General features: G+C 50.8%; 1 protein-coding gene across 7 annotated transcripts in view; it reads right to left on the bottom strand.

Annotated features, from left to right (window-relative positions):
• Positions 1-16390, bottom strand: part of TSPAN4 (tetraspanin 4) — a 445397-nt gene that overhangs the window by 27929 nt on the left and 401078 nt on the right. The window lies entirely within an intron of this gene.

The raw sequence follows: 16390 nt of genomic DNA, 5'->3' as shown, positions 1-16390 counted from the left end.
CCAGGGGACGTTTAGGTCGGATAGGAGAAGACACTTCTTGCCTGAAAGGATTCTCAAGGCCTGGCACAGGCTGCCCAGGGAGGTGGCTGAATGCCCATCCCTGGAGGCGTTTCCAAGCGGCAGAGCTGCGGCGCTGCGGGCCAGGGTTTGGCAGCAGCCTTGGCAGAGTTAGAGAACAGCTGGACTGGATCATCTTAGAGATCTGGGAGTCTAAAACACAGAGCAAGCAGCACTCAGCCCTGAGAGACAAATGTCCTTCTGCAGCAGAGTGCCACCCTCCCTGCCACCCAGCCAGAGGAGGAAGGCACAGCAGCAATTCGCTTTAAGCAGCAGAGGACAATTCCTACAGAACCACCTCAGGTTTCACCTGATCCATAATTTAAAGAGAAGGGGCTAAGAAAGAAATAAATAAATAAAACAAAGAGCCACCCCTTGAAATTACTTTGGCCTGGTGGTTTTTTAACTGTCAGAGACAATTTCCTTCAGATCTAATTCCTGATTTGCAGGCTTCATTAAGTTTTCGCAAGCAATTCTCAACTTAAATCACCTTGGCAAATCCATCATTTATTGATGGAAACATTAGGGCTCTAATGGAGTGTGACTGGGGATGAAACAAGAGAGGAAGGCAGCAGGGAGGGGGGGAAATGTGCTCCCTTCTGCCACAAAAGGTCCTGCTTCTTCCAGTTCAAAGCCATTACCTCTCACCCTGTCACCCCCAGCCCTCGTCAGAAGTCCCTGCCCAGCTCTACTGGAGCCCCTTTAGGTACTGAAGGGCTGCTCTAAGGTCTCCCTGGAGCCTTCTCTTCTGCAGGCTGAGCAACCCCAGCTCTCTCAGCCTGTGCTCCTGCCCTCTGATCACCTTCATGGCATCCTCCTGCCTACTCCAACAGCTCCATACCCTTGTGCTGGAGGCTGCAGCACTGGAGGTATGGAGCTCAGCAGAGCAGATGAACAGAACCTCCTCCTCCCTTGACCTGCTGTACAGATGCAAGATTCAATGGGAAGAACTGGCCAGGTTCTGAGTCTGAGCTCTTGCTTTTGCTAATCATTTTCAGGCAGCATTTAGGCAGGAGCTGAGGCTTATAAATTTCTGCCATTCCCATTGCAGCTCTGTTTTAATAAATGCCATTATAAACTTTTCAGGCTGGCAATAAAATGAGCTATTAATGTGTTTGCTCCCCGTTCATCAACTCAACGCAGGGCTTGGGATGTTAACACTGCTTTACATTACTGCCTTCATCATTCCTCATTCTCACACCACATCAAATAAACAAAGGGCTTTGGGGTTCCTTTTGAGAGTCATTTCTTTTTCTTAATCTCAAAGAGGAAGCCTTGCAAGATTTGTGGCTTCAGACTCAGAGCTGCTGATAAGCTTCTCCTTCCTGTGGCTCCCCACACTAAATATATAAAGAGACTTTAACAGAATTAATTGCAGCATTCAGTCTCCATGAATTTCCATGCTTCTCTAACTCATTTCCTTGCAGAGAGCAAAGCAAAAGGTGGGTCTCTGCCTGACAAGGTTGCAGGATTCATGCTCGGGACTAATGGGGAATAAATAACCAATCTCTCATCGCTCCTTTCACTAAGGGAGGCTTTTAATTGTCTTAAATTGCTTGTGGCATCAGAGTTGGTTCCTTAGGATAGAGGGACAGCCTCACTCCTTTCACTAAGGGAGGCCTTTAAATGCCTTAAACTGCTTGTGGCATCAGACTGGATTCCTTAGGATAGAGGAACAGCCAGAGAAGATAGAATCAGGGAATCAGTGAGGTCTGGAAAGGACCACAAGGATTATCTAGTTCCAACCCCCTGTCATGCCCAGGGACACCCTACCCTAGAGCAGGCTGCACACAGCCTCAGCCAGCCTGGCCTCAAACACCTCCAGCCATGGGGCCTCAACCACCTCCCTGGGCAACCCATTCCAGCCTCTCACCACTCTCCTGCTCAACAACTTCCTCCAGTCTGAACAACTTCCTCCAGTGAAGTCTGAACAACTTCACGTCCAGCCTGACTTTCCCCACCTCCAGCTTTGCTCCATTCCCCCCAGTCCTGGCACTCCCTCACAGCCTAAAAAGTCCCTCCCCAGCTTTTTAGTAGGCCCCCTTCAGATCCTGGCAGGCCACAAGAAGGTCACCTGGGAGCCTCCTCTGCTCCAGCCTGCACAGCCCCAACTCTTTCAGGCTGTGCTCACAGCAGAGCTGCTGCAGCCTCTCAGCATCCTCCTGGTCCTGCTCTGGACATTCTCCAGCATCTCCACAGGCCTCTTGTAATAGGGGCTCCAGAACTGGATGCAGGACTCCAGGTGAGGTTGATCCTCTTAATTCACACCACTTAAATTGTGGATTCATGATGTTAAGCTGGATGAGGCAAATGGTCTTTGAGGGGGAAGAGAATCACTGTGTGGCTGAAGAAACACACCTCAAGCACTGTTTTGCACCCTCCTCAGCTCTCTCAGCCCCCCAAAGTGCCACTTCTCACAGACCTCTGTACAGAACAGGACTCCTGAACTCTTCACTGCTGAATTAATCTCCTCTAGAAAGGTTCAGATGAGGAAAAAAAAATAATCTTGAGAAGAAGTGAGATTGTTGAATTAAATATGCTCTTAAACCCCAGCAGATTAATGAGATGTATCAACTCCAAACATTAAAGCTGGGCAACAGATAAGGACTTGCTGAGTGACCCTCGCAGGCTGCAGCTGCCTGGCAACCTGCTGAGACCAGAAATAAACAGAGGGGCTGGCAGAGAGTGATTTAAAATATCCTGATGCTCATTTGCATTGAAATGGTCATTGGAATTGAAACGGTCATGGAGTGACAGGGTGAGGGGTGAGGGCTTCAAAACCAAGAAGCTGGATTTAGATTGGACATCAGGAGGGAATTCTTCCCTGTGAGGGTGGTGAGATTGACAGAGATGGAACTGCTCAGCTTTGGAAGGAAGAAAGGGAGCTGGGGGTGCTGGGAGAGAGGAGCTGCAGAGGAGGCAGCAGTGCCCAGGTGGGCAGCAGAGCCAATGGCATCCTGGGCTGGCTCAGGAGCAGTGTGGGCAGCAGGACAAGAGAGGTTCTTCTACTCCTGTACTCAGCACTCACTGCTCAGGCCACACTTTGAGTGCTGTGTCCAGTTCTGGACTGCTCAAGTCAAGAGAGATGTTGAGGTGCTGGAAAGCCTCCAGAGAAGGGCAGCAAGGCTGGGGAGGGGCCTGGAGCAGAGCCCTGTGAGGAGAGGCTGAGGGAGCTGGGGGTGTGCAGCCTGCAGCAGAGGAGGCTCAGGGCAGAGCTCATTGCTGCCTGCAGCTGCCTGCAGGGAGGTTGTAGCCAGGTGGGGTTGGGCTCTGCTGCCAGGCAAGCAGCAATAGAAGAAGGGGACACAGCCTCAAGCTGTGCCAGGGCAGGTCTAGGCTGGATGTTATTAGGAAGTTGTTGGCAGAGAGAGTGATTGGCATTGGAATGGGCTGCCCAGGGAGGTGGTGGAGTGGCTGTGCCTGGAGGTGTTGAAGCCAAGCCTGGCTGGGGCACTTAGTGCCATGGTCTGGCACTAAGGAATGGAGGAGAGGGATCCAGACTCTGCTCAGGAGTGCCCACTGAGATCCCAAGAGTCCTGCCTGAAGAGAGGGTTGGACCTACTTGAGCTCAACAGACCCTTTTTAGTCTAAAGAATTTGGTGATTCTATACCATAGCAGGGGCACAGGACAGCCACTGAGAGCTTGCTAAGTGCTGTTACTAGAGCAGAGATTAGGAAACAAATATCCACAGGATTCTAGACCTTTCTCTTGGAAATGTGAGGGTTTCCTGCAGCCAGAGTTGCAGCAGCACCCCCCACACAAGACCAAGACACTATGGTAGAGAACAAAACTCCTTGATCCCTGCAGCTGCCATGCAGTAGAATCTCCTAGAGCACTGTAATCCACCACCTCACACACTCACCTCAGTGTCACTTGGGCTGCCACATGGGGAAGTGGAGAGGAGATTTAAATATCCTAAAATGAAGGAAGACAGCTTGGCTCCATGGAAGGCAACACTCAGCTCCCACTGGCTTCACTGGGGCCAGGATTCTACCATACAGGAAGAGCAGTCATAGAATCAGTCAGGGTTGGAAGGGAGCACAAGAAGCAGCCAGTTCCAGCCCCCCTGCCATGCCCAGGGACACCCTACCCTAGAGCAGGCTGCACACAGCCTCAGCCAGCCTGGCCTTAAACACCTCCAGCCATGGGGCCTCAACCACCTCCCTGGGCAACCCAGTCCAGCCTCTCACCACTCTCCTGCTCAACAACTTCCTTCTCACCTCCAGCCTGAACCTACCCATCTCCAGCTCTGCTCCATTGTCCCTATTCCTGTCACTCCCTGACAGCCTAAAAAGCTTTTTTGTAGGCCCCTTTCAGATGCTGGAAGGACGTCTGAGTGTGCATGGAGCTTCCACCACTGCCCCTTGTGCTGGCATTGGGCACCCCCCAGCAGAGCCTGGCTGCAGCCTCCTGGCACTCACCTGCACATCTTGATAACCACTGCTGAGGTCACCTCTCAGCTCCTGCTCTCCAAGCTCCCAGCCCCAGCTCCCTCGGGCTCTCCTCCTAGCAGAGCTGTTCCATTCCATTCAGCATCTTTGTGGCTCTGGACTGGACTCTCTCAAGCAGTTCTGTGTTGCCCTTGAAGTGGAGGGCCCAGAACTGGACACAGTCCTGCAGATGCAGAGTGAAAGCAATCCTGATTCTCCTCACAGCATCTGAATATCTCTTCAAGAGTTGTGATTCATTTGAGCCTGATTTCAAGTCCTTTGCTCCTGCACATTCAAAAGGAAGAACCAAACATCTTGTGCCAGCCCTCTCAGAGGCACCTGGGTTTGAATCAAACCCTTCTCCCTCTTGACTGCTTCATGACTTTCCACTTTCCCTGTTCTCTAAAGAAAGACTTTTTTCAGTGGTTTCCTTAAACATCTCCAAATGACTCTTTGCTTCATTTACATACTTCACCCACTCTTAACTTCAATGTGCCCTTCAAGGCTGCCTCAGGAAAGGTCTCCTAAATGCTGAGGTTAGACCTTTGCCCCCACCAGAGCCAACAGCAGCCCTGCTGAAGATGATGACATCCTATTGTTCTGCTCTCCTGTGGGTCAGACTGGCACCCTGCAGACAGCAAAGCCATCTGGCAGAGCAACAACACCCCTGGCACAGGGCAGTGAAGTGCAAAAGGGAGCAAGCAAGAAAATCAAAACACCTATTGGACAATAAATCAATAATCCAGCGTGGGAAAACCTCATTAACAAACCTATCAAAGTCAGTTAGTAGCAGGGAGGGGAGTGTGAGGAGATGAATGGGCTTCAACAAAACCAACATGGACCTATGCAGGAGACCTCTGCCCTCTAAGATGCCTCCCCTGCAATTTAAGGGTCTAGAAGAGTGTCCACAAAGTAACTGCAGCAGGCTGCTCAGCCCCAGCTCTCCCAGCCTGGCAGGTTCTCCAGCCCTCTGATCATCCTCAGCTGCTCATTCTCTGGCCAGCCTGCTCGAGGGTAGGGGGTCCCTGTCCATGGCAGGGGGTTTGGAGCTGGCTGATCCTTGTGGTCCCTTCCAACCCTGACAGATTCTATGATCCCCATGGCCTCCTCTGGACCCTCTCCAACACTTCCATGTCCTTCTTGTACTGGGGGCACCAGCACACCTCTAGAAGAGGGTCCACAAGCAGTAGCAGGGAGTGGGAGCAGATGAATGGGGTTCAACAAAACCAAACTGAACCACACAAGAGGTCTCTGCCCTCAAGGATGCCTTCTAGACACAAGCCAAAGTGAAGTAAGGCTGTGCCCCAGTCAGAACAATCTTTGTAGGTGCCCCATTAACCCCCACCATGCTGGGATGACTTCTGGCCTTACAGTCAACACTCTCCAGCCTAAGACAACCCAGAAATAGCAATGGTTTAGAGCTGCTGATGAAGAGATCTGTCCCCCCCTCATCTCAGCTAGGAGTCATTCTGTGTGTGCACTGCAGGGTTAAAGGGAAGCAGCTGAAAGGACTCTTAAAAAGAAAGGCAACAAAGGTGGGGAAGGCTCTGGAGAAGAGGGCTGGGGAGCAGCAGCTGAGGGAGCTGGGGGTGTGCAGTGTGGAGCAGAGGAGGCTGAGGGCAGAGCTCATTGCTCTCTGCAGCTCCCCGAGAGGAGGTTGCAGTGAGCTAGTTACTCTCTTCTGCCTAGTCTCAGGTGATAGAAGGAGAAGAAATGTCCTGAAACTGTGCCAGGGGAGAGTTAGGTTGGAGATAAGGAAACATTTCTTTGCTGCAAGAGTGGTGAGGGCTTGGAACAGGCTGCCCAGGGAGGTGAAGTCCCCATGGCTGGAGGTGTTCCAGCAAGGTGTGGCCATGGCCCCTGGGACCATGCTTTAGTGGCCATGGTGGAGTTGGGTTGATGGCTGAACAAAACCCTAACCAAGACAGTTCTGTGGCTTCTGTGATTCTAACTTCAGCTCCAAATGACACCTAATAAAGTGGTCTGCTCCCTACATCATCCCTCAAGTGCAGCTGACAAATGGCACATCCAAGACAAGGACTGGCTGCTGCTGGCCTCCTTGCAGCCTGATAACACAAAAATTCATCTTCCCTTCCCTTTCTGGCTGTGTAAAAAACCATTAAAACACTTAGTTTACTGTCACTTGCTAATGTTGTCTGCAAGAGATTGTGACACATCAGAAATGCTCATAGAATGAATAAAAAATGTGCTGTCTGTTTCAGCACACTGAGGCAGGCCTCTGCAGTGGATGCTGTCTGTATTTACATGTCTGGAGCTGCCTTCATTATTGATTTGACTGCCTTTATAAAAATGGTTTCTTTTCCCTTTCTGCTGCTCCCCCCCTTTTCAAACACAACTGCATGCATCACACAGCAGCAGTTACAGCAGAGACAAACCCAGGGGTCAGCCACCAGCTAGTGGTGATGAGGAGCAGGAAAACCACTGCCAAACACTGAATCCCACAATCCAACCGTGATGAGAGGCAGAAGGCACCTCTGGAGATCATCCAATCTTCCTGCTCAAGCAGGGCACCCACAGCAGCTTGCCCAGCAGCACAATGCCCAGGGGGGTTCAAAGCTCTCCACACAAGCAGACTCCACAACCTCTCTGGGCAGCCTGCTCCAGGCCTCCAGCAGCCTCACACCAAACTACTTTCTCCTCCTGCTCAGAACTGTATGATTCTGTTCTATGATTCTAGATGGAACCTCCTGGGTGCCACTTTGTGCCCAGTGCCCCTTGTGCTGTCCCTGGGCACCACTGACAAGAGGCTGGCCCCAGGCTCTTGCTCCCCACAGCTCCTTTAGCTGTTGCTGAGCATTGCTCAGCTGCCCTCTGGGGCTGCACTTCTGCAGGCTCTCAGCCTTTGCTCCTCCCAGAGCTGCTCCAGGCCCCTCAGCAGCTTTGCAGCCTCAATTGGACTCCCTCTAGCAGTTCCCTGTCCCTCTCGAACTGGGGAGCCCAGAACTGGACCCAGTACTCCAGATATGGCCTCACCAGGGCAGAGTAGAGGGGGGGAAGCTCTGCCAGCACTGAACACCAGCACAGATTCAGTTCCTTGTCTCCCTAAAGGCTCAAACATGTTCTTGTTTGACCACAGATGAGTCATGTAAAACTTGTCCTCTGGAATGGTAAGGTTCTGTTGCACCAATTCAGTGAGGAGAGCACCAAGTACCTTTCAGGAGACACTGCACCTGCTGGAATTAGCCTTCAGCATCACTTCTCCCAGTCAGCAGAAGCAGAGCTGAACTACTTCCTCAGCACATGTAACATGCTCTAAGATGCACTCAACTGTGCAATGAATTTAACAGCCACCACTGTTGTGTTCTGGGGTTTTCCTTCAGAGAGGTTGGCTGAAGACCTGCTGGAGACCTCCACCACCCATATTTTGTCTGCTATGAAAGCTGAAACTTAAGATACAGGCAATGAATCACCCTGAAAGTCCTCCAACAATGAAGAGATCCTCTGAGATAAGCTAACCTCTCATTAAGGTTTACAAACCAGCATGAAGGAAGCCTAGAAAGAGACACATCAGCTAACTGCTACAGTGCCAAGTGCTCATCAGGAGCCTCTCAGCTGTCAGAAAACAAGGGAGAGATGTGGCTGGCTCTAGGCCAAGCATATATGGCAGCAGCAGCTGTCTTCATCTGTACAGCTCTGGGAATTCATCTCCCAGTCAGCCAGGCTGGACCTGGAGCCCTCCAGAGGAAAAGCACAGCAGCACTCACTGCAACACTGGGGAGGAGGAGGCGGCACTATCACAGCATGTCAGAGGCTGGAAGGCACCTCCAAAGCTCATCCCCTGCAGAGTAGCATCACCTAGAGCTGTCACTGGGCATCCCCCAGCAGAGCCTGGCTCCAGCCTCCTGGCACTCACCTGCACATCTTTATAAGCACGAATGAGGTCACCTCTCAGCTGCTCTACAAGCTCCCAGCCCCAGCTCCCTCAGGCTCTGCTCCTAACAGAGCTGTTCCATTCCTTTCAGCATCTCTGTGGCTCTGTGCTGGACTCTCTCAAGCAGTTCTGTGTCCCTCTTGAACTGGGGGCCCAGAACTGGGCACAGTACTGCAGATGTGGCCTCACCAGGGCAGAACAGAGGGGCAGGAGAACCTCACAACCTACTAACCACAGCCCTTCTAATCCAGCCCAGAATGACATTGCCCCTCCTGGCCCCCAGAGCACATTGCTGGCTCACGGTCAACCCTTCCACCCACCAGGACCCCCAGGGCCTTTTCCCCTTCACTGCCTTCCAGCAGCTCAGTCCCCAACTTATCCTGCTCCCTGGGGTTGCTCTTTCCCAGGTGCCAGACTTTCCCCTTGCCCCTATTGAATTCCATTCAATTTCTCCCTGCCCAACCTTCATGTTTATAAAGAAGTAAAGGCTGGAGGGAAGTCACCTCTCAGTCTCCAAGCTGCAGAGCCCCAGCAAACTCAGGCTCTCCTCTCCAAGATGTTCCATTCCACACCTCCACCCCTCTTCACTCCTGAACTCCACCAAGGCAGGAAGATAGGACAGCACCAAGAGCTGCCAGGCTCCTGCATTATCTCATCTCCACAAAGAGGATTTGTGTTAGGCACAGAGCTTCATTTAGGGAAGTTTGATTTTCCTTCCCCCACACCCATTCCCCTGCCACCACTTGATCCAAAGAATCAATTAGCCCTCAATCAATCACTGATCAAGAGTTCCCAGTGGGGAGCTCTAATGCATTTGATCTGCAGTTACCATTGCTAAATAACAGCTCTTTCTGAGCATGCACTTAATTCTTGTCATCAATACCCTGCTCAATACCCTCCAACCAGCCTGCTAATAGCATTTTGGAGGTGCACTTCCAATGAAATCTTCCTTTGACAAATGAATTAGTGGAACTATCAGGACTCCCTTTGGTGTGTTTGTATTTTTTCAGCCGCCCAGGCAAATAAATTTCAGACCCTCTGCAAACCCAGAGAGGTTCAAGCAATGTGCCAGAGGTTCAAGTCACTAAATGGGAAGGTGTTGAGAACAAATAGAGAGAGATGAGCAGTAACACTTGAAAGCAAACACTCATTATGTCTCCCCAAATCCCCCATGGAAAGGTGTGATGGATCTTTACAAGCTCCACATTTTCTCCCTGTCATTAGCATCTCCCACAGCAATATTTCTTCTCTTAAAGGAAAGACACCAGAGGTGCTCATCGACTCTGACAAGGCTTCAGGAAAGGCTTCAGTCAGTCACATGGATTTAAGCAGGCACTTAAAAGTTATCTGCTGAACAAGGAGAGATTCAAACCCATCCCTTGAATGCTGTGCTGAAAAGAAGCCAAACCCAATTGGTTATAATTAAATTCTTTTGATCAAACTTGTGCAGCTCCCTATTGTGTGGGACCAGTGCTGAAATGCTAATCAACTAGTGAAAATGAAGCTTATTACCAAGTAAAATAAACCACAGAGACACTTCTGCCTTGTCTGCTTTCCCAGCCCCAGTTACAGAACGTTAGTTTGCATTTAGAGCAGGAAAATCCTGGCCCAAGGCTAAGGAGCCAGTTAGACTTACAGCCCAGGAGATGATCTGGATGGAGCCTTGAGCAACCTCTGCTAGTGGGAGGTGTCCCTGCCCTTGGCAGGGGGTGGAACTGAATGATCTTTAAGGTCCCTTCCAAACCATCCTGTGATTCTATCTATAGGTTCCTTCACTGCTATGCTGCTCTTGGTGAGCTGAGAAACAGTATTAGGCCGTGGCAGCACTTATGTCAAGCTCTAACTCCAGACCACTGCCAGGGAGATGCTGCATGGCAGGAACTGCTCAGTGCAAGGAGCAACTAAATGAGGAGAGACTGAGAGCCCTGAGGCTGCTTAGTCTGGAGAAGAGAAGACTGAGAGGGGTAACTAAATGAAGAGAGACTGAGAGCCCTGGGGCTGTTGAGTCTGGAGAAGAGAAGACTGAGAGAGGCAACTAAATGAAGAGAGACTGAGAGCCCTGAGGCTGCTTAGTCTGGAGAAGACAGAGGGGACCTGGTCAATGTGTACTAATAGCTGAGGGATGGATGTCAAGTGGCTGGGACCAAGCTCTTTTTGCTGGTCAGCACCAATAAGCCAAGGAGCAATAGATACAAACTGGATCAGTGAAGGTTTCACCTCAACATGAAGAGAAACTTCTTTACAGTGAGGGTGACAGAGCCCTGGAGGAGGCTGTGCAGGGGGGTTGTGGAGTCTCCTTCTCTGGAGGTAGTCAACCTCTTGATATGGCTGAATGATGGATGGTTTCCCTCTCTGAAGGTATTCAACCTCCTGATGTGGTTAAATGATAGATAGTTTCCCTCTCTGGAGGTATTCAGCCTTCTGCTGGATGATTCAACCTGCCTGGCTGTGTTCCTGTGTGATCTGCTCTAGGTGATCTTAATCTGCAGTGGGGGTTGGACTGGAGGAGCTTTGGAGGTCCCTTCCAGCCCCTGACATTCTGTGATTTCCAGAGGACCCCAAAGTGAGTTAATGGCTTTGGAGCTGCCACTAGCAGTAACTGCTCCCTTAATCAAATACCATCAGCAGTGACCCTTCAGTGCTTTTGCTCCTGAACCTGGTTTGTGTTGTTCAGTTTGACAATTCCAAAAGAGGAAAGAAAATAACTAAATCAATCCAGCACATTATGGTGGTTTAGTTATGTTCTTCCATTTGCAGGCATTAAAGAGCAGCCCCAAAGCTCTGCCCATAAATCAGAAGAAATGCAACCACCTGAGCAAACAAACCTGCTGAAAAAGATCCTCTATTGCAGCTGCAAAAAGAAGAACCAAAAACACCCCAAAAAGCAAATATGGACTTACTTTGTTTTCTTTCCCTGCCTGCAGGAGAATCATCACCAGAAAAATAAATCCAGATGCTAAACCTAGAGGTATCAGCTGAGATAGAACTGCTACAAAGCTCCACATTTAATCAGCACAGTTTAAATTCTACCAGGGGCCAGCCTGGTGCAGAGCAAAGCAAGGAGTGTGTCCAGCAGGATGGAGCCCTGCTGCTTTCTCTCGGTGGCAGGTGAATGAAGGTGAACCCTGACAGTGCTCTGTGGACCTCTTACAAACTCCTACAGAGACTCATGTAGGAAGCATCAACTTCTAAAAATGTCAACTGCTGCTCTGTGTCACAGAATCACAGAACCTTGGAGGGTGGATGTGATCTCCAGGGATCATCGAGTCCAACCTCCCCTGCCAAGGCAGCATCGCCCGGGGGAGTTCACACAGGAATGCATCCAGGTGGGGTCTGAAAGGCTCCAGAGAAGGAGACTCCACAGCCTCTCTGGGCAGCCTGCTCCAGGCCTCCAGCACTCAAATTACACAAGTTTCTCCTCGTAGAATCACAGGGTTGGAAGAGACCACAAAGATTATCCAGTTCCAACCCCCCTGCCATGGGCAGAGACACCCTCCCCTGGAGCAGGCTGCTCACAGCCTCATGGTTAGATGGAACTTCCAACAGAATCATAGAATGGGTTAGGCTGGAAGGGACCTCAAAGCTCAGCCAGTTCCAACCCCCTGCCATAGGCAGGGACACCTCCCACTACAACAGGTCATTCAAGACCTCATCCAGCCTGGCCTTGAACACCTTCAGGGAGGTTGTGGAGCACAGAATGTGCTTCTTTGATCACATTCTGTGCTCCACAGCCCCCCTGGGCAATCTGTGCCAGTGTCTCACCACCCTCACTCAAAAGAACTCATCCAGCCTGTGCCAGGGGAGGTCTAGGCTGGGTGTTAGGAGGAAGTTGTTGTCAGAGAGAGTGATTGGCATTGGAATGGGCTGCCCAGGGAGGTGGTGGAGTGGCTGTGGCTGGAGGTGTTGAAGCCAAGCCTGGCTGGGGCACTTAGTGCCATGGTCTGGTTGGTTGGGCAGGGCTGGGTGCTAGGTTGGGCTGGCTGAGCTTGGAGCTCTCTTCCAACCTGCTTGATTTTGAGTAATTCTGCTAAAGAACAGTTCCAGCAGTGGATTCAGACAGAGACTCCTTCCCAGCTCAGGAGTCCATGCATTGTGCCCCTGAAGATGGATGTTCACCAACTCCACTGAACCTGTCTCTCTCAAGAGAAGCTTTGCTGCTGTGCTCACTCCACAGCAGAAGGGACAAAATGGACACCACTCACTGCAGAAGTATTCTGAAGCCAACTGCAATGCCCAGCCCTGCTGTCAGCAAAGCCTGGGCTCCCACATCCCATCCTGCCAGCCAGAACAGCAAGAGCTCTAAACTCACAATTGGCCTCATATGCCTGGAGAGTTTTGGGTGACTCTCAGCTCCCAACCTCTCCACCTGAAAGGGTAATAACAGCTTCATGGAAGGAGAGTGCTGATTGAACTTGGTAGCAAGGGATGAAGTAGCCACTCTAAAGCCCATTCACTTGACAGTGAAAGCAAATGACAAGTGCCAGGGAATCCATTATTCAACCTCCTCTCCAGCCAGGAGCAGAAATAATGACTGGTCCCTGGTTGATCCTGGGCAGAATTTTCCATGGCCATGTACTTCTGATGATCAGAAGGCTGCCAGGTACTTGAAACCACTGCTGAATTTCTCTAGGTACATATACCACAGAATCACAGCATGGGGGTTGGAAGGGACCTCTGGAGATCAGCCAGTCCAGCCCCCTGCTGAATTTAGCAGGGTCACACACAGCAGTTTGCCCAGCAGCACAATGGCCAAGGGGGCCAAGCAGACTCCACAACCTCTCTGGGCAGCCTGCTCCAGGCCTCCAGCAGCCTCACACCAAACTACTTTCTCCCTCTGCTCAGAATTGTATTATTCTAGATGGAACCTCCTGGGTTCCAGTTTGTGCCCAGTGCCCCTTGTGCTGTCCCTGGAGACAAGACTTTGGCCCCAGGCTCTTGCTCCCCACAGCTTCTTTAGCTGTTGCTGAGCATTGCTCAGCTCTGCTCTGGGGCTGCTATTCTGCAGGCTCTCAGCCTTTGCTCCTCACAGAGCTGCTCCAGGTCCCTCAGTAGCTCTGTAGCCTGCACCTGACTCTCTCCAGCAGTTCCCTGTCTCTCTTGACCTGGGGAGCCCAGAAGTGGACTCCTCCCTCATTCTAGAGATCAGAGTCCTTTTCTGCTGCTGCACATAAAACTCCTGTCACTTCTCAGGTGCAGCTCTCCATGTGGTGTGTTCCTCACTGGTTCCCCAGGGATCTACATCAGCTGAATCTCTGTGGTGGACTTGTCTGGGTTGGCTCCTTCCCTGTAGCAGTGCAGGTGGTGGCACCACTCTGCCCACCAGGACAGCCAGCACACAAATCCTACCCACACCATTCCCAGCAGCTTCAGGCTGCTGCTGCTTTATTTATTCTCCAAGTAGGACTGCAAGGGTAGTAGGGAGACAAACTATTGATATCCTCAGTGTAAGACCTCAGATTCACAGCTCCTGGGGGAACATTAAAAGCCTGAAATTTGACCATCAGTGCTATCCAGACTAGAGCAATTTCTTACTTACCTCAGGAGATCTGCACTTGCACTGGAGCCTGCGTTTTAGACTCTGTTTTGATCTCTCTGACGACTGTCGTGTACCTCCTGCCTGTGCCTCAGAGGGAAGCTGAATTTCCTGCTCTCTTTGTCAAGAACAAACCAAACCCACTGCACACCAACAGGCTGAAGGAGGGAGGGAATCCTTCCTGAGAGACTTCATCTCTCTGTTACCTCTGAAAAGGGGACCAGCACACACTTATCAACACAACAGCACCGAATGCCTTAGGAACAAAACTCTTTCATGGTTGTCCTTTTTCTTCCCCTCCATACCCACACTTTTATCAGCCTCACCAGCAGCCAAGCCCAGGAAGCTCTACACAATGCTGATGTGGAGCATAAGAGCCATTTATCTTCTAAAGGAATAGTTATCTTTAACAAAACCCAGCCAGCCACATTTATCTTTTAAAGAAACATTCATTTATCTTTGATCTCACTCCTTAATATTTTCAAGGCTTTCTCCTCTGCCCAGGACAGGTCTTTACTGGGTTATTATTTTAGAAGTTGCTATCATTTCAAATTCTGGAGGCCCCAACACAAGAAAAACCTGGAGCTGCTGGATAGGATCCAGGATGCCATGGGGATGATCAAAGGCCTGGAGAACCTCTGCTGTGGGGACAGGCTGGGAGAGTCGGGGCTTTTCAGCCTAGGGAAGAGAAGGCTGCAGAGAGACCCTAGAGCAGCCTTCCAGTGCCTGAAAAGGCTCCAGGAGAGCTGGAGAGGGACTTCTGACAAGGGCTGGGAGTGCCAGGACAAGGAACAATGGCTTTGAGCTGGGAGAGGGGATAGCAAGACTGGAGAGGAGGAAGAAATTGTTGCTTGTGGGGGTAGGGAGACACTGGCACAGGTCACCAGGGAGGTTGTAGATGTCCCCTTCCTGGAGGTGTTCAAGGCCAGGTTGGATGAGGCCTTGAGCAAGCTGTGCTGGTGGGAGGTGTCCATGCCCATGGCAGGGGGTTGGAACTGGATGACCTTTAAGGTCCCTTCCAACCCAACCCATTCTGCAATTCCATGATCCTTTCTTTTCCTCAGATTTCTTAAGCAGAAGCTCTCTTCCCATCCCAAACTCCATCTGGGCAGCCTCCACAATCCTGCTCCACAACTGCTCTCCGCCACCTTCCTGCCACTTTCAATTGCAACCAAAACTCAGCCTCAAACTCCCGGGCAGGTGAGGATATCAATTCATACAATGCCATGAAGCTACTTTCTGACTGCTTCCCTCTCCAAATCCAGCCAAGTGCTGTATCTGGGGGCTGGATGCACACTGCAGAGGAAGGAGATGCCTTTATTAAGCTGTGGTGTGTGACGTGCAGCCCTCTCTCCCAGGAGGTTACAAGTAATTCACAATCCAATAATGCTCACAAGTCATCTGAAATTGCTCCTTCTACTGCAATTACCCTGCGAGTTAATTCCATGTTCCAGCTCCAGTACGCTGCCTGCTAATCTGGCTCTTGCCAGGCCTTCAGCACTGCACCCACAAGTCACTCAGAGAGCTCCCTCATTAATTCAGAGCCTTTCTAGAGAGCCCTGCTGACATCATACCTGCTCCTTGCTCAGCTTACTGCAAAACACACTGAATAGAACCAGGTCTGCTGTTAATCCTCGCTTCCTTCTGCTCTCTTGTGGAGTTCATTTGATTTGTTACTCGTTCCTATTTTGCCCTTCCATTCCAGAAGAAGCTGTTTACTGGTAGTGGACTTGATGGCAAAAGTTTGCCACCTACCCTGTGATTGCCAAGCTCCCTCAGCCTTCAGCTGTAAAAAGACTTTGTTCACAGCATCATTAAGGCTGGGAAAGATACCTAAGATCATCAAGTCCAACTTTCTACCCAACAGCTCCACGAGAAAAAGCTTCTTTGGTGTGAGGGTGCTGGAGCCCTGGAGCAGGCTGCCCAGAGAGGCTGTGGAGTCTCCTTCTTTGGAGAGCTTCAAAACCCATCTGGATGGGCTCCTGTGTGACCTGCCCTAAGTGGTTCTGCTTTGGCAGGGAGCTTCGACTCAATCATCTCTGAAGGTCCCTTCCAACCCCTAGCACTCTATGATGCTATGATGAAAGTTCTCCACATTTACTTTGCCTTGCAACTAGAATCTCAGCACACCTGAGCTGCAAGGAGCAACTTGGGAGGATGGTTAACTGTCTGCCTTTGCTAGGGTCACCTCCTTTGTAACTGCATTTGAGTTGTACCCCTATTTCTTATACAGCCTGTTCATTCTGCTGGGTGTCTCTTCTGACTTGTTCCTGGCAAGGCTCATTGGCTTCTTTGCTTGCTCATGGAGGGGAGGTTGAGTTTGGGTTTTTTTCCTTCATTTAGCAGATTCTGTGACCTTGAGTTGTACACACGAGCAAGCAGGAGAGCGCAGCCCTGAAGGCTGTTTAAGCATTCTGAGAGAGCTCCTTCCAAGAGGGGTGTCTCAAGGAAGACAGAAGCACGATGTGCATACCAAG

This window comes from Pogoniulus pusillus, chromosome 24 (assembly GCF_015220805.1).
Source record: "Pogoniulus pusillus isolate bPogPus1 chromosome 24, bPogPus1.pri, whole genome shotgun sequence".
Taxonomy (NCBI): Eukaryota; Metazoa; Chordata; class Aves; order Piciformes; family Lybiidae; genus Pogoniulus; species Pogoniulus pusillus.
This window is presented reverse-complemented; position numbering and strand designations above follow the sequence as displayed.